Below are 22,904 nucleotides of genomic sequence, written 5' to 3' on the forward strand. Positions count from 1 at the left end.
GCTTGGGGCTGGTGCACTGGGACGACCCAGAGGGATGGTGTGGGGAGGGAGGAGGGAGGAGGGTTCAGGATGGGGAGCACATGTATACCTGTGGTGGATTCGTTTTAATGTTTGGCAAAACTAATAACAGTGTTTGAGGTTTAAAAATAAAATAAAATTTAAAAAAAAAAGAAAGGAAAAAGAATCTTAAAAAACAAGCAAACAAACAAACTATGATTTACAAACAGGCAACCACAAATTTTAACTGAACCATGCTGTAATAAGAAAGATTGGCTCCCAGAAAATGTACAAATGTCCTTCAGAATAACATTCACATGAAATGGATTTTGATTGTTGCTTTGATCATAGGGTTAGAAATGATGAAGTAGGAAATCTTATCCACCACATAAGCTGAGTGTGGAAACCTATATTAAGCAATCTGAGAAGCCTAAGTACAGAACATTAAGTCTCTAGAAATGTCTTACACATACAACTGAAATGGCAGAAAACAGAAATCTTCAGCCTTGCATGAGTATATTTCCACTTTTCAATTTATAAGAGCAATTACTGTAGGGACGGATATTTCATGGGGATTAATGACCACCTGAAGGTAATAATTCCTGCCCTCGTGTTAGGCCATCAACTCCCTTCAGAGATGAAACCTAATCAATCTGTCATTATTGAGCTGATGTTATATAGGTACTTAAAAAAAAAAAAAACTATCTCATTTGATGCCAATAAACTCCTGAAGATAAAGGAACATAGCCCTCTTTAGCAGGACCATTCTGACTGATTTTGTTCCAAAAATATGCAGAGAAATTTAATAGTCTGACTAGAAAACTAAAATACTTGCCTACCCAAGACTAGGACTTCCCAAGCTAGTGATCAAGAACCTGCCTGCCAATGCAGGAGACACAAGAGACATGGATTTGATCCCTGGGTCAGGAAGATCCCCTGGAGGAGGGCATGGCAACCCACGCTAGTATTCCTGCCTGGAGAATCCTATGGACAGAGAAGCATGCTGGGCTGCAGTTCATGGGGTTGCAAAAAGTCGGACATGACGGAAGCGACTGAACACGCATGCACACACCCAACACTAGAGTCACATCCTGACAGCTCTTGTCAGGGTGTGCTAGAGTCCCCACAAAGAATCTGCTGGTCTTGATGCACTGGTGAGAGCAATCAGCCCCCAGAAGTGCCCAGGTCAGAAACATGCCTTCCCTGGCTCCAAGATGTAGTGGATTGGGTTACTACAAATTTCTGGGGAAAGGTGGAGTAGGAAATGGCAACCCACTCCAGTATTCAAGATTCCAAAGCAGCCTGTCATCCTGAAGGCCAACTTCTTCAGCAGAAGAGCTGAGGAGAAGATTAAGAGGGGGGAAGGGCTTGAGTCCTGGTAGACTGAAGCCACATATCATTACATGTTAACAAGTGCTTCTCTTAAAAAGAAAGAACTGAGTATAGCTTCTCAGGTGGTGCTAGTGGTAAAGAACCCACCTGCCAATGCAGGAGATGTAAGAGACTGCGGTTCAATCCCCGGGTTGGGAAAAATCCCCCAGAGGAGGGCATAGCAACCCACTCCAGTATTCTTGCCTGGAGAATCCCATGGACAGAGGACCCTGGTGAGCCATGGTTCATAGAGTCACAGAGAGTAAGACTTGACTAAAGTGACTTACCACACAAAGGGTGTTAAACCAAAAATAAATAATATATATTTATTATATATTATATAATAAATATATATAATATATATATATATAACACTTGCCCATATATATAACACTTGCCCATAGCCACATTCATAGTAAGTCACTGATTGAACTCGAAGCCACAACTTCTCTGTAGCTATGAGAGTCATTTGTAATATGGGTAACAAGAGTTTTTACTCACTAAATAAACTTTATTTGGGGAGAGAATAAGTAGCAGTCACTGTCACAGGAGCTAGAAATACAACTATATGACTAATAAGGCATACATAGCGCCTGCCCTTAAGGGATTTTTAGTCCACTGGGAAAAATAGTCAAGTGATAAAGGAATTTCAAAATAAACTGCAAAACTCTACTATGGCTGGTATCCAGTGGTAGGAATATGTAATGCAGTTCTCCAGAGGAGGGGATTTGAAATGAGGAGCCTCTTGCTGAAGGTGAAAGAGGATCAAAAAGCAAAAAATGAAGACCATGGCATTCAGTCTCATCACTTCATGGCAAATAGATGGGGAAACAATTGAAACAGTGACAGACTTTATTTTGGAGGCTCCAAAATCACTGCAGATGGTGACTGAAGCCATGAAATTAAAAGATCCTTGCTCCTTGGAAGAAAAGCTATGACCAACATAGATAGTATATTAAAAAGCAGAGACATTACTTTGTCAACAAAAGTCCATCTAGTAAAAGTTATGGTTTTTCCAGTAGGTATATATAGAGTTGAGAGTTGGACCATAAAGAAGTCTGAGCGCTGAAGAATTGATGCTTTTGAACTGTGGTGTTGGAGAAGACACTTGAGAGTCCCTTGGACAGCAAGGAGATCAAACCAGTCAATTCTAAAGGAAATTAACACTGAATATTCATTGGAGGAACTGATGCTGAGGCTGAAGCTGCAATACTTAGGCCACCTGGTGTGAAGAGCCAACTCATGGAAAGACCCCGATGCTGGGAAAGATTGTAGGCAGGAGGAGAAGGAGACAACAGAGGATGAGATGTTTGTATAGCATTAATGACTCAATGGACTTGAGCTTGAGCAAGTTCTGGGAGATGGTGAAGGACAGGGAAGCCTGGTGTGCTGCAGCCCATGGGGTCACAAAGAGTCAGTCACGACTGAGCAACTGAACAACAACAACAATAGGAGGGCATTAGAAAAGTTTATCCACATAAAATGACCTTCAAACAGCAAATAATTGGGCTAAAAAGTGGATCTGCAAGTAGTGGTTATAAAATATGCAAATGCCTGGAGACGATTAAAGAAAAAAGCAACACATTCAAGCCACTGTAAGCTGTCACAGTTTGACCCAATAATTCAGGGCCTGGGTGATGAGAGATGTGGCTAGAGAATTAAGAGTAGCTAACAGCTTATTTTCTTGGGCTCCAAGAAAATAATATGGCAGCAGCAACCTGAAGAGGCATTGGTGGCCTGGGAAGCAGCCTTGCAGAGATCACAGTGAAGATGGAGGTGGGAGCAGTGTAGTGACCAGCACCCCCAATTCCTAGTGCAGAGTCAGAGGAGAGGAAAGGCTGGGGCCAAAGCTTGGCAATGGCAGTGGGATGGCCCCAAGGCGACCAGAACCAGCAGGGAGTTGGGGTACCTTTCACTCCTGGGCATCCTACAACATTGGTTCCAGCCTTCCTCAGACCCCCTTCCCAGCCACTCCAGCGGGGCCTTTGCCTCAACCCCAGGCCGCATGTTGACTGACACCCTATGGCCTGTGATGGATAACACACTCAACAAGGACCAGCAGTAGGACCATTAGGGCTCCAAGCATGTCATCCAGCCACATGGAGCAGCTGAAGGGCATGTCCCTGCTAGTTAAGGCCTGACAAAATGTGGTCCACTGGAGAAGGGAATGGCAAACCACTTCAGCATTCTTGTCTTGAGAAACCCATGAACAGTATGAAAAACCAAAAAAAGATATGACACTGAAAGATGAGCCCCCATGTTGGTAGGTGTCCAATATACTACTGGGGAAAAGTTGAGAAATAGTTACAGAAAGAATGAAAAGGCTGAGCTGAAGTGGAAACAATGTCCAGGTGTGGTTGTATCTGGTGGTGAAAGTAAAATCCAATGCTATAAAGAACAATATTGCATAGGAACCTGGAATGTTAGGTCCATGAATCAAGGTAAATTGGAAGTGGTCAAACAGGAGATGGCAAGAGCGAACATTGACATTTTAGAAATCAGTGAACTAAAGTGTTCAGGAATGGGCGAATTTAATTCAGGTGACCATTATATCTATTGTGGGTAAGAATAACTTAGAAGGAATGGAGTAGCCCTCATAGCCAACAAAAGGGTCAAAAATGCAGTACTTGGTTGCAGTCTTAAAAATGACAGAATGATCTCTGTTTGCATCCAAGGCAAACCATATCAAAATAATCCAAGACTATGCTCCAATCACTAATGATGGAGAAGATGAAGTTGAATGATTCTGTGAAGAGCTACAAGACCTCCTAGAATTAACACCAAAACAAGATGCCCTTTTCATCATGCTGCTAAGTCACTTCAGTCGTGTCCGACTCTGTGTGACCCCATAGATGGCAGCCCACCTGGCTCCCCCTGGGATTCTCCAGGCAAGAACACTGGAGTGGGTTGCCATTTCGTTCTCCAATGCATGAAAGGGAAAAGTGAAAGTGAAGTCTCTCAGTCTTGTCCGACTTTTCGCGACCCCATGGACTGCAGCCCACCAGGCTCCTCTGTCCATGGGATTTTCCAGGCAAGAGTACTGGAGTGGGGTGCCATTGCCTTCTCCACCTTTTCATCACAGGGGACTGGAATGCAAAAGTAGGAAGTCAAGAGATACCTGGAGTGACAGGCAAGTTTGGCCTTGGAGTACAACATGAAGCAGGGCAAAGGCTAACAGTGTTTTGCCAAGAGAACACACTGGTCAGAGCAAACATCCTCTTCCAAAAACACAAGCGACAACTCTATACATGGACATCACAAGATGGCCAATACCAAAATCAGATTGATTACATTCTTTGCAAGTGAAGATGGAGAAGTTCTATACAGTCAGTGAAAACAAAGACCTGCAGCTGACTGTGGCTCAGATCATCAGCTCCTTATTGCCAAATTCAGACTCAAATTGAAGAAAGTAGGGAAAACCACTAGACCATTCAGGTATGACCTAAATCAAATCCCTTATAATTATACAGTGGAAGTAACAAATAGGTTCAAGGGATTAGATCTGATAGAAAGAGTGCCTGAAGAACTGTGGATGGAAGTTCATAACGTTGCACAGGAGGAGGTGATAACCATGATGGTGTCATCACTCACCTAGAGCCAGACATCCTGGAAGGTGAAGTCAAGTGGGCCTTAGGAAGCATCACTACAAACAAAGCTAGTGGAGGTGATGGAATTCCAGCTGAGCCGTTTCAAATCATAACAGATGATGGTGTTAAGTGTTGCACTCAATATGTCAGCAAAGTTTGAAAACTCAGCAGTGGCCACAAGACTAGAAAAGGTCAGTTTTCATTTCAATCCCAAAGAAATACAATGCCAAAGAATGTTCAATTACTGTACAATTGCACTCATTTCACATGCTAGCAAGATTATGCTCAAAATCCTTCAAGCTAGGCTTCAGCAGTATGTGAATTGAGAACTTCCAGATGTACAGCTGGATTTAGAAAAGGCAGAGGAATAAGAGATCAAAATGCCAACATATACTGGATCATAGAAAAAGCAAGGGAATTAAAAAAAAAATCTACTTCTGCTTCATTGACTACAATGAAGCCTTTGACTGTGTGGATCACAACAAACTATGGAATATTCTTAAAGAGATGGGAATACCAGACCACCTTACTGGCCTCTTGAGAAACCTGTATGCTGGACAAGAAGCAACAGTTAGAACTGAACATGGAACAACAAACTGATTCAAAATCAGGAAAGAAGTACATCAGGGCTTGTATATTGTCACCTGCTTATTTAACATATGCAGAGTACATCATACGAAATGCCAGACAAGGACTAGAAGAAGCACAAGCTGGAATCAAGATTGCCAGGAGAAATACCAGCAACCTCAGATAGGCAAATGATATGACTTTGATGGCAGAAAGTGAAGTGGAACTAAAGAGCCTGTTGATGAAGGTGAAAGAGGAGAGTGAAAACCTGCCTTAAAACTCAGCATTCAAAAAACAAAGATCATGGCATCTGGTCCCACCATTTCATGGCAAGTAGATGGAGAAAAGTGGAAACAGTGACAGATTTCATTTTCTTGGGCTCCAAAATCACTGCAGATGGTGACAGCAGCCATTAAATTAAAAGATGCTTGCTCCTTGGAAGAAAAACTATGACAAACCTAGGCAGCATGTTAAAAGTAGAGACATTACTTTGCCAACAAAGGTCTGTATAGTCAAATCTATGGCTTTTCCAGTAGTTATGTATGGATGTGAGATTTGGACCATAAAGAAGGCTGAGCACCAAAAATTGATGCTTTTGAACTCGTGCTGGAGAAGACTCTGAACATCCCTTGGATAGCAAGAAGGAACCAGTCAATCCTAAAGGAAATCAACCTTGAATATTCATTGGAAGGACTTATACTGAAGCTTCAATATTTTGGGCACCTGATGTGAAGAGCTGACTCATTGGAAAAGACCCTGATGCTGGGAAAGATTGAGGGCAAGAGGGGAAGGGGACAACAGAGGATGAGATTGTTGGATGGCATTATCAACCTAATGGACATGAGTTTAAATCAACTCCAGGACATAACGAAATGAAGCACAGGAAAGGCTGGCATGCTGCAGTCCATGAGGTTGCAAATAGTGAATAAAAACAAAGAGCTTAATCATCTGATGTAAACATTAGCAGGGCTTACCCTAAAGGAAATGGCAGGGTCATCTGAGTTTAAAGTGAAGAGCTGACATGGTCAGATTTAGAAAACTAAATGTGACCAGAGGGAATCATGGTGGAGCTCAGCCTCAGCACTGTTGTTTGGAAAACCAGTCTTCCAATGTAGACAAGAGATGACGGTGGCAGGGGGAAAGGGGAAGCATTGAGATTATTACAAAATAATGAGGAAGTAGGAGGTGACATTCCCTAAGAGAAGGTGAAAAGGAAAATTTCAAAAACTCTCTCTTTCCCTGTGGAGAGAGTGAAATTTTAGGGGACATCCAAGTAGAAATGTCTGTTAGATGTGTGGATGCAGAGGCTTCATGCTGAGGAGAAAAGGCTGGGATAGAAATAAAGTCTTAGTAAATATCTGAACACATATGCTGATTAAAGCACTCAAAGGGGATCAAATTCCCTAGTGGGTATAGTGAAAAGAGAAGAGATAAGAGAAATGAACCAAGAAGTCAGCTAAGTGTTTGAAACCTTATGAGTGATGAGAAGTGACAGAAGGTACGTGAAGGCACAACAAAGTATGCAGATGAGATGGGAAAACATTATATGAGTGTGTTGTCACAAAGGCTCTAATAGCAACTGTGTATTTTTATTTCCAGTATCCATTCCCTCTTCTTATGGGAAGGCTATCTTAACTTTGATTTGGGTTGACTCTTTATTCCGTCTCAACCATGTTCTTCAGATGCAGGACTTCACCCCTAGGTTCCAGGAGGTGAATACATAAAATAAACAAAACCAGTTAGCCTATTTAGCCCCTTCCTGTCTACAATGATTGTTTCATGGAAAGGGCAGGGCACACACCTCTAATCAATCAGTCAGTGTCAATAGGTACCATGATTGCATGCTGAGTTACTTAGGAAAAAGATTCTTCTGTTGAATAAGTATGGTCATTCTATGAAGTTGAATCTATAACTTTTCTCCATAGAGTCTGAGAAGGGAGCCAACCCAAAGATAGGCAAGGAAGATGGATCCTACTAACATCACAGGAGCTCTTAATCAGAAGCAGGTTACAGTTTGAAGTTCATCTTCCCCATCTTCCTACCAAGAGTCTCTATAGCCTAAATAGTCCCATGTTTTCTCTTTTCTTGTACTCAAAATTACCTAGAAGCTTTTGCCATGTTAACTTTATTATTTTTGTTTTTTTTAAAGCAGTTTCTTCTGATTATAAAAGAAATTTAAAGTCATGAGAAAAGTGCATATGGAGAAATGGAGAAATTACAATGAAGATCATAAAAATTAGCACTAATCACACTACTCAAGGATACCAACTGTTTAAATCTCAACATAGAGATTGTATATGATATAATTAAAGAAAAACTGTCAAAAAAAGAAAAAGACTATAAGGGAATGTGTTAAAATATCAATTCAGGATATTTTGAATATGCAAGAATGAAGAATTTCGTCTTCTCCCTGTGAGAATTAATATGGCATTTCTGTACACTATCTTTATGTAAAGGATCTTCACAGATTTTTTTTCCCCCTTCTGCCCAACTGACAGTGGTTCAGCTCTCCCTACCATGAACTGGGGGATCCAGATTCGAGACAGTCAGCATTTATAATTCTCCCTTTCTCCCTGAATAGGTAAAAATTCTGTGATTGATTACAAGCCCTTCAAGAAGAGGTGGGTGTCATAAAAATAAAACAAGAACACTATATATAACTCAGATGACCATTACATCAACTACTGTGGGCAGGAATCCCTTAGAAGAAATGGAGTGGCCATCATAGTCAACAAAAGAGTCAAAATGCAGGACTTGGATGCAATCTCAAAAACGGCAGTATGATCTCTGTTTGCTTCCAAGGCAAACCATTCAATATCACAGTAATCCAAGTCTATGCCCCAACCAGTAATGCTGAAGAAGCTGAAGTTGAACAGTTCTATGAATACGTACAAAACCTTTTAGAACTAACACCCAGAAAAGATGTCCTTTTCATTATAGGGGACTGGAATGCAAAAGTAGGAAGTCAAGAAACACCTGGAGTAACAGGCAAATTTGGCCTTGGAGTACAGAATGAAGCAGGGCAAAGGCTAATAGTTTTGCCAAGAGAACACACTGGTCATAGCAAACACCCTCGTCCAACAACACAAAAGGAGACTCTACACATGGACATCACCAGACAGTCAATACCAAAATCAGATTGATTATACTCTTTGCAGCCAAAGAGGAAGAAGCTTTATACAGTCAGCAAAAACAAGACCGGGAGCTTACTGTGGCTCAGATCATGAACTCCTTATTGCCAAATTCAGACTTAAATTGAAGAAAGTGGGGAAAACCACTAAACCATTCAGGTATGACCAATATCAGATCCCTTATGATTATACAGTGGAAGTGAGAAATAGATTTAAGGGACTCGACTGATAGAGTGCCTGATGAACTATGGACAGAGGTTTGTGACATTGTACAAGAGACAGCGAGCAAGACCACCCCTAAGAAAAATGCAAAAAAGCAAAATGGCTGTCTGAGGAGGCCTTAAAAAAGAGCTATGAAAAGAAGAGAAGTGAAATCAAAGGAGAAAGGAAAGATATACCCTTTTGAATGCAGAGTTTCAAAGAATAGCAAGGAGAGATAAGAAAGCTTTCCTCAGTGATCAGTGCGAAGAAATAGAGGAAAATAATAGAAGGGGAAAGTCTAGAGATCTCTTCAAGAAATTAGAGATACTAAGGGAACCTTTCATGCAAAGATGGGCACAAAAAAAGAGACAACTAGTATGGATCTAACAGAAGCAGAAGATATTAAGAACAGATGGCAAGAATACACAGAAGAACTGTACAAAAAAAGATCTTAATGAGCCAGATAATCACGACGGTGTGATCATTCACCTAGAGCCAGACATCCTGTAATGTGAAGTCAAGTGGGCCTTAGGAAGCATCACTACAAACAAAATTAGTGGAGGTGATGGAATTCCAGTTGAGCTATTTCAAATCCTAAAAGATGATCCTGTGAAAGTGCTGTACTCAATATGCCAGCAAATTTGGAAAACTCAGCAGTGGCCACAGGACTGGAAAAGGTCAGTTTTCATTCCAATCCCAAAGAAAGGCAATGCCAAAGAATGCTCAAACTACCGCACAACTGCACTCATCTCACACGCTAGTAAAGTAATGCTCAAAATTCTCCAAGCCAGGCTTCAACAGTATGTGAACCATGAACTTCCAGATATTCATGCTGGATTTAGAAAAGGCAGAAGAACCAGAGATCAAATTGCCAACATCCATTGGATCATCAAAAAAGCAAGAGAGTTTCAGAAAAATATCTATTTCTTCTTTATTGACTATGCTAAAACCTTTGACTTTGTGGATCACTGTAAACTGTGGAAAATTCTGAAAGAGATGGGAATACCAGACCACCTGTCGTGCCTCTTGAAAAACCTAAATGCAGGTCAAGAAGCAACAGTTAGAACTGGATATGGAACAACAGACTGGTTCCAAATAGGAAAAGGAGTACATCAAAGCTGTATATTGTCACCCTGCTTATTTAACTTATATGCAGAGTACATCATGAGAAATGCTGGACTGGATGAAGCACAAGCTGGAATCAAGATTGCTGGGAGAAATATCAATAACCTCAGATATGAAGATGACACCACCCTTATGGCAGAAAGTGAAGAACTAAAGAGTCTCTTGATAAAAGTAAAAGAGGAAAGTGAAAAAACTGGCTTAAAAGTCAACATTCAGAAAACTAAGTCATGGCATCCAGTCCCATCATTTCATGGCAAATAGATAGGGAAAGAGTGGAAACAGTGAGAGACTTTATTTTGGGGTGGTGGGGGGGCTCCAAAATCACTGCAGATGGTGACTGCATTCAGGAAGTTAAAAGACACTTGCTCCTTGGAAGAAAAGTTATGACCAACCTAGATTGCTTATAAAAGCAGAGACATTACTTTGCCAACAAACGTCCATCTAGTCAAAGCTATGGTTTTTCCAGTAGTCATGTATGGATGTGAGAGTTGGACTATAAAGAAAGCTGAGTGCCGAAGAATTGATGCTTTTGAACTATGGTGTTGCAGAAGACTCTTGAGAGTTCCCTGGACAGCAAGGAGATCCAACCAGTCCATCCTAAAGGAGATCAGTCCTGGGTATTCATTGGAAGGACTGATGCTGAAGCTGAAACTCCAATACTTTGGCCAACGATGCAAAGAACTTACTCATTTGAAAAGACCTTGATGCTCAGAAAGTTTGAAGGAGGAAGGAGAAATGGATGACAGAGGATGAGATGGTTGGATGGCATCACTGACTCTATAGACATGAGTTTGAGTAAATTCCAGGAGTTGGTGATTGACAGGGAGCCCTGGCGTGTTGCAATCCCTGAGGTCGCAAAGGGTCAGACATGACTGAATGACTGAACTGAACTGACAAAGGTTATATATAATTCCAGAGCACATGTTTTAAAATGTTGTTTTAAACTAGTAAGTATGATTATATTTATTAAATTCTGAATGTTAACATACAGAATTAACCATATAATCTTGACAAAATCATCCTGGGGCAGGAGTTTGCAGCTCTGGGTTTAACCAGCAATCTAACACCAACCAATATGGGCAAGTAATTTTGTCCACTTTTGTAAAGTAATGAATTTTCCCTCTTGTCAAAATCAACTTAAAATGAGCTCAGTCTGTTTCAAGCACTCAATATATCCTGGCAGTGGGGGTGGGTGTGTAGTTAGCAAATAACCTTCTATAAAAATAATTTTAAAATTCATTAAAAAATTACATTTAGAAAACCCATTTCTTTACAAGTAAGAAGTTGTATGCTAAGAAGTGGCATCTTAATTTACACACAACTCTCATGTAGTTCTCTGGAACTTAATAACAAAATAACATTTGAGCAATAAATAATATATCAAATGCTTTCTCTTCTGATAGGTCACACTTTAATATAGATTCAATGTGTGCTACCTCTGAAAGTCCAAGTGAGATTTAAGATGACTCCCAGATATTTTAATTCCATGATATAAATTAATGGCTTCAGCAAATATTCTAATGTTACATTTCTCCTTACAAGAGTTCTTTCAACAGTCGATGAGTCCTAACCATGGCTGATATTAAAATCATGCTCTGGAGAAACATAATTTAAACCTGTCAAGTGGCTCAGATACTTACCAAGGTAGAACAAGGATTAATTTCATTTAAGGCAATAAAATTTACAGCATCAACCAAAACTTCATAGAAATTATATGAGATTCACTCTCTTACTCTAGAGTCAGAGATGCCCTTATCATAAGGGTCTATATATACTTCCTTCTCCATCTGCTCCAGTCCTTACCTACAACCTATGGATGGTCTTTCCACTCACTAGGTATTTTAATGTTTCCTCTCTTTAATGTGATATGTGTGCTAGCTTCAACAGATAAAGCATTTGAAAGTTTTGTTTTGCTTTTTTATGAAAAGATGACCTACAACCATTAACTATTAATATTATTCAGCATGTATATTGTGATTTCAAAACTTCCCAATTAAAAAATCACAGTATGTCTTATCTGCTGTGGATTAGTTCATTTCCAAAAGATATGCCTGCACTGCTTTAGACATTGTTGGCTGAAGTATATGTGCAATGTTTTTTTTTGGGGAGTGGGGGTGGGGAGGAGATAGGAATGAGGGATCCTGGGGAAAATGGCTAAGATTTCTTATTTTTAGGACCTCCTACCTCTTAAAGAGGGCTTTAAGAGGACTTTAAAAAGTCACATCAGGACTCAAATCATGGTGGGGGTGGGGGGAGTGAAAGGGAAGGGGGATGCCCATGAGTTCCTTTAACCTTATGATAGCTACCCCATAACTCTTTCCAGAATGTGACTCCTGTTTGAACTTAGGGAGCAATTAAAAGGCCCAACTCTCAGCCTGAGTTAAATGCTTTACACTTTTCTATTAAAGGAATGTTTGTCTCTTAAGCCAAGATTCCAGCCTGTTTGTCCCTAGGCTGGAAAGGCTCCTCATTCACCCAGCTGTTTAGATTAAGCAGAGATAGGAGGCTGGAGGCCTGACCTCTCATTTACCTTCTACAGGAGCCCCCACAGCACCTCTGTGAAATTTCGGGGCTACATGAAGCACAGAGTGAAAAACCACTAGTGTAGGATGGTCTTTCAGAGTCTTTCCAGGTCCCAAATCCTTGAATTCAACATAACTTGAGATAGTCAGTTTCTTTGGGTAACATATGTCTTTCCTTATTTGGGATTTCAATATGGCTCCTCATATTCAACTGTGAGTGGTTACATTAGGGACCAAGTGTCCAATACATCTACCATGATTTGGGGACACAGCTGTGGAGCAGTGACATTGGTTCTCTCATCTGTCAAGAATGCTGAGATTTGGGTTATCTCCCAAGGGATGGGAGATAAAACTACTACGCTAATGTTGGGGGAGTTTGTAATTTCCTCAGTTCTCTCTGGACATAGCAATTATTTGAAGTGACGGATGGGCCAGTATTGTATCTTGGTGTTATAGCTCAGTTTTATTTGGCAAGCAAAAGGATAGTATTACCCTCAAGGCAGGAGGGTGGGCCGACCCCAAAGGAGAGGCCTAAATCTGTCTTGGCTTCCTCCTTTTATATGTTAGTCTCCTTCCCCCACCCCCACCCCCACCCCCTATGTAAATTGGGCTAGCCAGGAGGGCTGTTTGCTTCACCTGAGGTTCTCACTCTGGTCCTCAGATTTTCTTTTGTTCCATTTTTGTGGGCTTTTTCCTTTCTTTGTCTTTTAGCCACCACCATTTTTGGACTCCTTTTTCCTATTCTAACTATCTAACATTTCCCCTTCAAGAGAGCGGAGGCCCAATTCTTTGGGAATAGGGGCGGCCCAGGTCTCTCTGGTTACATCCTGCTGAACTGGGATGGTGAGGGGTATTGGGCCTCCCCCTCTTGCTAGTCTCAAGCCTCAGAGTCCTTAGAGTGGTGTCTATCTAAGGGTGAGTGATATTTTTCATGGTCCAGTGTAGTTTTATATATCTTTGTTGAGCTGTCACTGCATGTTGTAGCTTGTTGACCTGGGCAGAAACAAAATGCATTAGGCAGTTGATAATACATGGAGCAATCATAAGCAGCATCAATATGGTGATAACAGGGATTAGTAGAGGCATAAGCCAACTCCAAATCCCCCCTCGCCAGAAGAAGGAACCCCAAAGACAGACTATAGCCACCCTGAGAACTCTCCAGTTCATTCTTTGAAATCCAGTAGGATCTGAATGTTGTTCTTGAGGACTGTGCAAATTTTTTTTTTTAACTTAGCAGGAGGTATTTACCCAGAAACAACATGTCTCATTCAAGACGGCTCAAGGTCCTCCTTGCTCAGGGATCAGGAGATCTATCTCCTGCCTATTTTGGAGTACAACTCCTGCCAAGCTGTGTCAGCTCTTTAGAGCTATCCTGAGAAGTCTTACCCCCAGAAACTTGATTTTGGGGGTGTTCATTAGAATGGCACTCATTGTAGTCCTGAATAGGTATCTGAGATCTCCAGGGGCTCACAAGTATATTGAATGTCCTCTTCTGTTTTCTTCCACAGCCTGACTTGTGAGTAGTGAATCCAGGAGTCATGTCCTGGTACCTTGACTGCTGTGGGGGTAGAAAGTATTACAGGATGGGGGCCCTTCCACGTGGGTTGGAGTTGAGCCTTTGGGGACCCATCTTTCCACACTTTAATTAGGACTTGAGTCCCTGGCACATATAGTGGTGGCTCTTTAGAATCTTTTGGGTCCTGGTTGGTACCCCACAAGCGTATATCCTGTTGGAATTGTTCAGTGGCCGTGGTGTAAGATTGGAGGGTCTAAGCCTATGGATCTAGGAAGAGGTCATTGAGATAAACAAAAGGTTTCCCATACAGCATCTCATTAGGACTAAGACCAACCTGTTCCTTAGAGGCAATATGAGTTTGGAGGAGAGCTATTGGTAAAGCCTCCTTCCTTCCCAGGGAGGTCTCCTGGGTTATCATTTTTATCACTGATTTCAAGAAATGGTTGGCTCTTTCTACTTTTCCTGAAGACTGAGGCCTCCAGGCACAATGGAGATAATAAGAAATGCCCAATGCTTTCGAGACCCCTTGGGTGACCTTAGAAGTAAGTGATGTCCCATTGTCACTTTGTAATGACCTGGGCAGACCAAATCTCAGAATGATTTCATGGAGCAGTTTTTTTTAACCACCTCCTCAGCCTTCTCAGTCTGGGTGGGAAAGCCTCCAAACCACCCTGTGAATGTATTTATCATGATTAATAAGTATTGATACCCTTGAGAAACTGGCATCTGGGTGAAGTCCATCTGCCAGTCCTCTCCTGGGTAGGTTCCATGTCATTGGATGGGCTGGGTCAGCTGAGGTCTTTGAGTTCCTTGGGGGTTGTTTAATTGGCAAGTGGGACAAGAGGAGACCCCTTGCCTTGTAGTCATTTGAAAGCCTGTTCCTCTGAAGGACCTTTCTAGTAATCTTTGGAGGGCCTTCTCCCCTAAATGAGTGGCGGCATGTAAGGAGTTAACCAACTTCCATTGGCAGTTCCCAGGCAGAAAAAGGAGTCCCTCCTTTTGGTATCAACCCATATGATCTTCTTGAAAGCCCTCACTCTCAGCTTTAAGAGTCTCACCTTCAGTATATGAAGGTGTTTCTGGCAAATTAGTCTGTGGAGCTAAGGTGGCAACCCCTATTAGGTCATCGTTCTGTAATGCTGCTCTCTTAGCTGCCTGATCAGCTGCTTGGTTCCCTCGTGCCACTTTCGTGCTCCCTTTCTGGTGGCCTTTACAGTGGGAGACTGAAACCTCAGTGGGTAGATGGACTGCCTCCAAGAGCCTAAGGATTTGATCACCATATTTGATTGGGGACCCTCAGGTGATCAAGTGGCCTCTTTCTTTTCAAATAGCAGCTTGTGCATGTAGCGCCAGAAAGGCATACTTGGAGTCAGTGCAAATGGCTACTCTTTCCTTTTCCCAGTTCTAAAGCTTGAGTCAGAACTATGAGCTCAGCCAAATAGGCTGAAGTACCTGGTGGCAAAGATTTAGCCTCTATGGTCTTGAAATTGGAGACTACTGCATACCCAGCTCTTCTTTTTCCATCCAAGACAAAGCTGCTTCCATCAGTGTACCAGATTGCCTCAGGACTGGTCAGAGGATCTTCTGACAATCCCTCTCGGGGATTGTTTCTAGGCAAGAGAGAAAGGGGAGAGAGCCCTCGGGGGTAGGCAGGAGGGTAGCTGGGCTAGGAACCTCACAAGGGAACATAGTCAGGCCTGGATTTTCCATCAGCACTACTTGATATCTGAGGATCCTTTGGTCAGACATCCATAAATGGCCTCTCCCATTCAGGAGTTGTTCCACTTTGTGGGTGGTAAAAATAGCTAGTTTGCTCCCAAAAGAGAGTTTTAAAGCATCTTCTATCAGGACTACAATAGCTACAAAGTTTTAAAGGCAGGGAGAGACATCTTCCCAATAAGGGAGTAAGACATTTAGGGACCACCAGAAACTGGTGGGAAAATATCTGTCCATCCCAGCAACAAAGTGCTCAGGTGAATCTTTTTGTAATTGTTTTTCCTGTAGCACCCAAAATGGTACAGGTCTGGGAGGAGAAGGCTCCAGAATAGGAGGTCAGGACAGAGTATGTACCCCCTGTGTCAACCAATAAATTCTTGGACCTACCTGCCACATCTAGTTGTACCCTTGGCTCCAGCTCCATGATGGTTATCTGTGATAGCCGGGCTGGCTGAAGCAGGTCGCTCCCATCCTGTTGAGCCATTGTAAGGGAAGGCTTGGCACTTAACCTTGAGGCTCTTGGATCCTGAGGGCAGAGTGTGGCCCGATGTCCCAGCTGATGGCATTTGTAGCAAGCCATTGTAGGGACTTGTCACAGTTTGGACACTCTGTGGCCCAATGTCCTGCCTGTCTACAGATTAGGCATTTGCCTTGTGCCTTGTCCTTTAAGGATTCGGGGTTTGCCATAAGGGTTCCCTAGAGGGTGGCCAGCATCTGGGCATGTCCTGTCTCTTTCCTTTTCTCCCTTTGCTGGGCCTTGACTTTCCTCTCCTGTTCTCTGTTATAAAATGTATCGGTGGCTGTCTGGACAATCTCATCTAACAAGGCAGCAGGGTCCTGCTGCTGTAGCTGTTGTAACTTTATCCTGATGTCTGATGCACATTGGGACAGGAATTTGACCTTTAAAATCACCTGTCCCTTGAAAGAGTCTAAAGTCCAGATTAGTAAACTTTTGGACGGCCTCGTTTAGCCTTTCCAGAAAGGCAATGGGGTTCTCATTGGGCTCTTGAGTTACTGCTGAGACTGGGCACAGTCCCACAATTAATAGGCTTCCTTCTATTTCCATGGGTAGACTTCCTTAGGGGTGAGTCTTTCTGAAGCTTATCCTGTTGCAACCTGAGAGCCAGGTGTCCCCGGGTCAGGGTGCAGATCCCCTGGCAGGCTGAGGCATGACAACCTCCTGGAGATTTAATTCCCAGGCAGGTCAAGACATGTTAGCCTCCCAAGAATTGGGTCCCTGGGAAGGTCGAGGCATGTAGATCTCCTGGGACCCCTGGACTGGCAGATCCCCGAGCAGGTTGAGGCATGACAACCTTCCGAGGACCAGATCCCTACTCAGGTCGAGGCAGGTTGACCTCCTTGGACCCCAGGCTGGTGGATCCCTGAGCAGGCTGAGGCCTGACAACTGCCTTGGGACCAGATCCCTAGGCAGGTTGAGGCAGGATGACCTTCTAAAATCCCCAAGCTGGAGTTGGGCATCCCAAGGTCTCCAGCATGACTAGTGCTGGGAAGGATTAAGGGGTTGTAATCTTAACTCATTGCCAGTTTGTCCACTGCGGATGGACAGATAGCTATATATGGACAAATAGAATAGATACCATGATGTAAAGCAATCCAAGTCTGTGCCCTGAGACTGGGAACCTGTCATAAGGTTCATGAAACAGTCATAAGCCTTATCCTCTTATTGCTTTGAGGGAATGTAAATCACCGATTCTTCCCCTAGTCCTCCACAAGAGCAGTTTAGGGTGTTTCCAACGGTAAACATTTCATTGTCACAGACCCACTCTAGGTAATAACAGAAGTAATCACAAAGGAGTGGGTTATCTGGTCCTGTTAGGGGCATTAAGAGTATTTTAATAATAAGTGGGGTGGAGTGATGTTGCCTACAAGAAGGCAGGATCCTCCTTGTAGGAGTTAGTAAGTAGCTTAAGAACAAATTGATAAGAAGCAACAGATCAGATGTTTCATAAAAGTGGAGTGGAGATTTGATGCAGGTGTATGTTTGTAACTTTAAGAGAAGGGTGGTAAGGGTTTGGGCCCAAACAGCCTGCAGGACTAACTCCTAAAGTGGTAAACATTATCCCTGGAAGCCCAAATGCCCTTGAAGGGATGCCACCAACAGGTGGACTTCTAGCCAGCATTGTGTGCCTGTCACACACGCTAGTTGGCTCACTGAGAGAGGCTGTTGTTGCACAGTATTTCCCCCCCAAGGGCCAGCTATTTTCTGGTTGTTCCGTCAGAAGATTGTAAAGGCAACATTGCAGGCCCGGACAAGGCTCAAGAAAAGAGCATGAAACAGGAACTGAGGTGGCAGGGCACAGCTTTTGAAAGAATGGCATAGCCCAAGGGCATAACATAAACCACTCTTGCCCGGAAAATCCCATGGTGGAGGAGCCTGGTAGGCTGCAGTCCATGGGGTCGCTAGGAGTCGGACATGACTGAGCAACTTCACTTTCACTTTTCACTTTCATGCACTGGAGAAGGAAATGGCAACCCACTCCAGTGTTCTTGCCTGGAGAATCCCAGGGACGGGGGAGCCTGGTGAGCTGCTGTCTATGGGGTCACACAGAGTCGGACACAACTGACGAGACTTAGCAGCAGCAGTGTAACATAAAAAAATTAAAATCAAATGGGTCCAAGATGGCAGACAAGTCAAATTCAACTAAACCTTGATCCTCAGTCTGTAAGCTAAAGACACAATCAGAAGTGCCATGACAGTTCCAAGACACTATCAAAAGACCAAGGAGGTGGTTCCCCAATTGTTGGAATGATCCTCCCACTTATTAGCATATGAAATCACCCAGCTCACAAAAACTAACCACACCACTTTCCATGGCCTCTGCACTCACCCTCTGTGATGGCCCAAACTCTTGAAATGTGCTTCTTTCTTCACCCAAACAAATCTTAACCCTCTTAACTATTGCTGTGTCTCTCACTGAATTTTTTGCAAAAAGACATCACGAACCCAAGCTTCATTAGGTCCTGAAACCCAATTTTAGGTGAACAGTTTTAAACACAGCTTTTAGAAATGGAAAGATTATGGCCTGCCCAATACTTTGTAAGTGGTGGCATAGATGGAGAGAGGAGCTGAAGGACAGAAGGAAAAAGCAGTGGGGAAAACGTGCCAAGGAATCCCCTTCATAACCTGCTGGAAAATCTGCTAAATACCTGACCTGTGCTCACAGTTTTCATTGGCCTGATCCTTGGCACAAAGGACATTAAGGACAGAAAAACCCTCACCTGCTTGGGCAACAGCTACTAGGGCACAGTAGATAGTGGAGCCTTCAGGACACACTGAGGAGAAGCCCCTGCCAGAGTCCCTCAGTTGCACCCACTGCTGCTCACCTGTTTCCAGGGGGTTCGAGGAAGCAAGAAACAAGAGATTGTAAAGGAATTAAGATTGTGTTAGCCATATGTCCTTCCAGCCATAGGGGTGAGGACTTCCTATCCCAACTGGAGGTCTTCTGGAATCTGAGACAGCCACGTGAGCTTTCTGCTAAGTTTATTTTTTCTGTCCCGGTTTCCAGCATGCTGGGCTTCTTATCATTTCCACTGCACTGGGTTTTCTTCACATTCAGCTTCCACCGCAGGAGCTTTTGCTGAGTTGGGCTTCTGCTGTGTTTGGCCTCTGCCTCGCAGGGGCTGAGCTGAGGTTGTTTCAGCCAGATTAAATCTGAGAAAAGGCACCAGAGATGTTAGGGGAGTGTGTAATTTCCTCGGTTCTATCTCATCACAGCAAAAATTTGAAATGGCAGACCAGTGTTACAGTTCTGTTACAGTTCAGTTTTATTCAGCAAGCAAAGGATAGTACTTCTTCTACTTCTAGAAGTAGAAGGATAGCATCTATTTGTGCTTTATTGATTATGCCAAAGCCTTTGACTGTGTGGATCACAACAAACTGTGGAAAATTCTTTAAGAGATAGGAATACCAAATGAGAATACCAGATTCCCAAGAGATGGGAATACCAGATGACCTTCTTGCAGGTCAAGAAGCAACAGAACCAGACATGGAACAATGGACTGGTTCAAATTTGGGAAAGGAGTACATCAAGGCTGTATATTGTCATCCTGCTTATTTAACTTACATGCAGAGTACATCATGGTTTTTCCAGTAGTCATGTATGGACGTGAGAGTTGGACTATAAAGAATGCTGAGCACCAATGAATTGATGCTTTTGCACTGTGGTGTTGGAACAGACTCTTGAGAGTCCCTTGGACTGCAAGGAGATCCAACCAGTCCATCCTAAAAGAAATCAGTCCTGAATATTCATTGGAAGGACTGATGCTGAAGCTGAAACTTTAATACTTTGGCCACCTGATGGGAAGAACTGACTCACTGGAAAAGACCCTGATGCTAGGAAAGATTGAAGGCAGGAGGAGAAGGGGGCAACAGAGGATGAGATGGTTTGATGGCATCACCGACTCACTGGACATGAGTTTGAGCAAGCTCCAGGAGTTGGCGATGGACAGGGAAGCCTGACATGCTCCAGTCCATGCGGTCACAAAGAGTCAGACAGGACTGAGTGACTGAACTGAACTGAGGTGTGAGGGTGGGCTGACCCCAAAGGAGAGGCCCCGATCCATCTTGGCTTCCTCCTTTTATACATTTGTCTCCTACCCCTCTTGCCTGCCCTATGTAAATTGGGCTAGCCAAGAGGGCTGTTTTTTTTTTTTGGTTTTTTTTTCACCTGAGATTCTCACTCTGGTTCTCAGATTTTCTTGTTTTTCCATTTTCGCGGATGTTTTCCTTTCTTTTTCTTTTAGCCACTGCCATTTTGGACTCCTTTTTCCTATTCTAACCACCTAACACTAATAAACGGATATAGGTAAATAGCAAGAAAGGAAGTTTAAAGGATTGGCTCTGTTGAATAAGCTAGAAAATTTGCATATTCTTTTATATTAAGATCAAGATGACCCCCACTGATAGATACATTAATGGTGTCTTGTCCTGAATTTATTAATCCTTGTAACTAGACACAACATATTTGGAGTCAATACTGCCCTCTGGCTGCCAATTTGAATTAAATCCTAATAGAACTAGATCTAGAGTTCTTCATGGAGAAGCAGCTTCAGATTAGGAACTAAAAATTTTTGACAGTATTTTCTGAGAGTTCCTTATCAGAGTCAGGAAGTCAATTCTCTCTTCATACTCTCCTGACAGTAGAGCACTTTTAAAGGACTTCATCTCAATTCTCTATTTCAAGCACTTGATATTCCCAAAGAGAGGGAATTTTTGTCAAAGAATCACATTCCATAAAAATAAAAATAAACAAACTTCATAGAAAATAACAATGAGACAAATTCTCTAACCAGCATCTCTGGCTTTCACATGTTTTTGCATAATGAAAGGGCTAATATAACATAACAAATCTTAAACTGTTTTCACAGGGAGTGGAAAAAAGATGTGTAAAAGTATGCTCTGTCTTGCTTCCTTCTGTTCACAATGTATCTAAATAAAACAAATGGTGTTCTTGCTCTTTCTGTCTGTTTCCCAATCTGTTTGGATAGTAGCCACCATTCCGCAGCCAACCATAATATCTGACACTTCCTGACATCATGAAAGCCACCATCTGTCTATCACCAAAACCCTGTACTTTTTAAAGACTACTTGGCTTGATCCTTAATGAAGCTTCACGTTGAATGCACAGATGAGTTTAGAAGGGGTACAGGGAATAATTGACACAAGGAAAATACATAAAATCACGTTTTCATTAGATTCTGTCTGAAAAACACAAAATGAAATATTAAGGCCCCTTTGCAGGCAGAAAAGGTTGGTTTAGTTTCAATTGTGTTTCATTTCCGATTTGCCTGTGAAAGTTTAGACAGGGCTGGACACCAAGAATAAACCTCAACTAAAACCTAAGCTTTAAATCCAATATTTTCAGTCTTGTAAAATTAAACAGTTAGACATGACTTTGCAGTGTGTATATTTGAGCTATGGAAAAAAGAAGAAGAAAATCCATCAATTACTTTTCCAAGGCTTGAGAAAATCATGCCATTTAAAACTGAATCAACTTCTTATTTAACACCTGAGCGATTATCCAGGAAACAAAAGAAGGCTCTGTACGTCTTCACTTGTAAATGTCACAGGTGAACACAAACAACCGCGTGCGGCCAACATCAAGTCACTCTTTGTTTTATTAAACTATTGTACCTCTATGTGTGCAACAAGGGACTACATTAATAAGGGAGACGAAGGAAGAATATTTTCCTTGGTGAAAAAGTAAAGCTTTCCAGGAAGAAGACAGAATAACAAGTTTCATATACAAATTTCATTAGTGTACTCCATTGAGGAGTTGATTTTTGACCAATTCTTTTTTTTCCTCTCATCATCCCAGGATTGTTCCTATGTTTCCTTTAACAGTCTCATAAATTCAAGCTGTGTGAAGTCATAGAACTTCCTCTAGCAATCAAAAAATCCATAATATACACACAGCCTATACTTAAATATATGTACAAGTGTGTATGGCCTATGTATCTAAACATACAGAGAGAGAAAGACTAAAAAAGAAAGATATTACATTTTTTATAGTCTAGAGCAGCATAGCATAAGTTTGCGTCTTAAACTGGGGGGAAAGCTACTTATCAAGGTGTATATCAAAAGTCCTTGTGGGAGTTGAAGTTGCATTCCTCCAGAAAATATCTTGGTAAAATAAGATGTCTTAAGTGTTTATTCTATGCCAGGTAAAAGGTTAAGCAATTCATACTTGTTATTTTGTTTGACGGAGTTGGTGATGGACAGGGAGGCCTGGTGTGCTGCGATTCATGGGGTCGCAAAGAGTCGGACACGACTGAGCGACTGATCTGATAGTAGGTACTGATTTTATCCCATTTCATTGAAGAGGAAACTGAGGTCTAGAGAAGGTAACTAACACAACCCAGAGCCCATAGCCGATAAGTGTTAGATCCTAGATTCAAATCAAGATCTTTTAATTCAAAGTCTATGTTCGATACCACCATGATCCTCTGTTACCTCTTGGCTAGACTGTACACCCTGATACATTCTAGCTATAACATTAACAAAACTTGGGGCAGTAGTGGGGGAGGGTAGAAAAATCAGATATGAGAATATTTTCATCAGTATTTCATGAGTGACAGCCTTCAAAATCAGCTCCAGGAAAGTCTACACTTATTCCTGAAAGGATACTAATGCTCTGGAAGGGCAAATGAC

At 42.3% G+C, this 22,904-nt stretch overlaps 1 long non-coding RNA gene and 1 other non-coding gene across 2 annotated transcripts in view; one reads left to right on the forward strand and one right to left on the reverse strand.

Moving 5' to 3' along the window:
* Window positions 1-1,073: 1,073 nt before the first annotated feature.
* Window positions 1,074-1,195, forward strand: LOC112586691. The gene has a single exon (XR_003111184.1). It is a non-coding gene; the product is annotated as a small nucleolar RNA SNORA3/SNORA45 family (small nucleolar RNA).
* Window positions 1,196-19,116: 17,921 nt separating this feature from the next.
* LOC123334665 overlaps window positions 19,117-22,904 on the reverse strand; it is a 156,130-nt gene continuing 152,342 nt past the window's right edge. The window contains exon 3 of the long non-coding RNA XR_006552671.2: window positions 19,117-19,406. This is a non-coding gene — a long non-coding RNA (uncharacterized LOC123334665). The remainder of the gene's footprint in view (window positions 19,407-22,904) is intronic.

Source organism: Bubalus bubalis, chromosome 8, assembly GCF_019923935.1.
Source record: "Bubalus bubalis isolate 160015118507 breed Murrah chromosome 8, NDDB_SH_1, whole genome shotgun sequence".
Classification (NCBI taxonomy): Eukaryota; Metazoa; Chordata; class Mammalia; order Artiodactyla; family Bovidae; genus Bubalus; species Bubalus bubalis.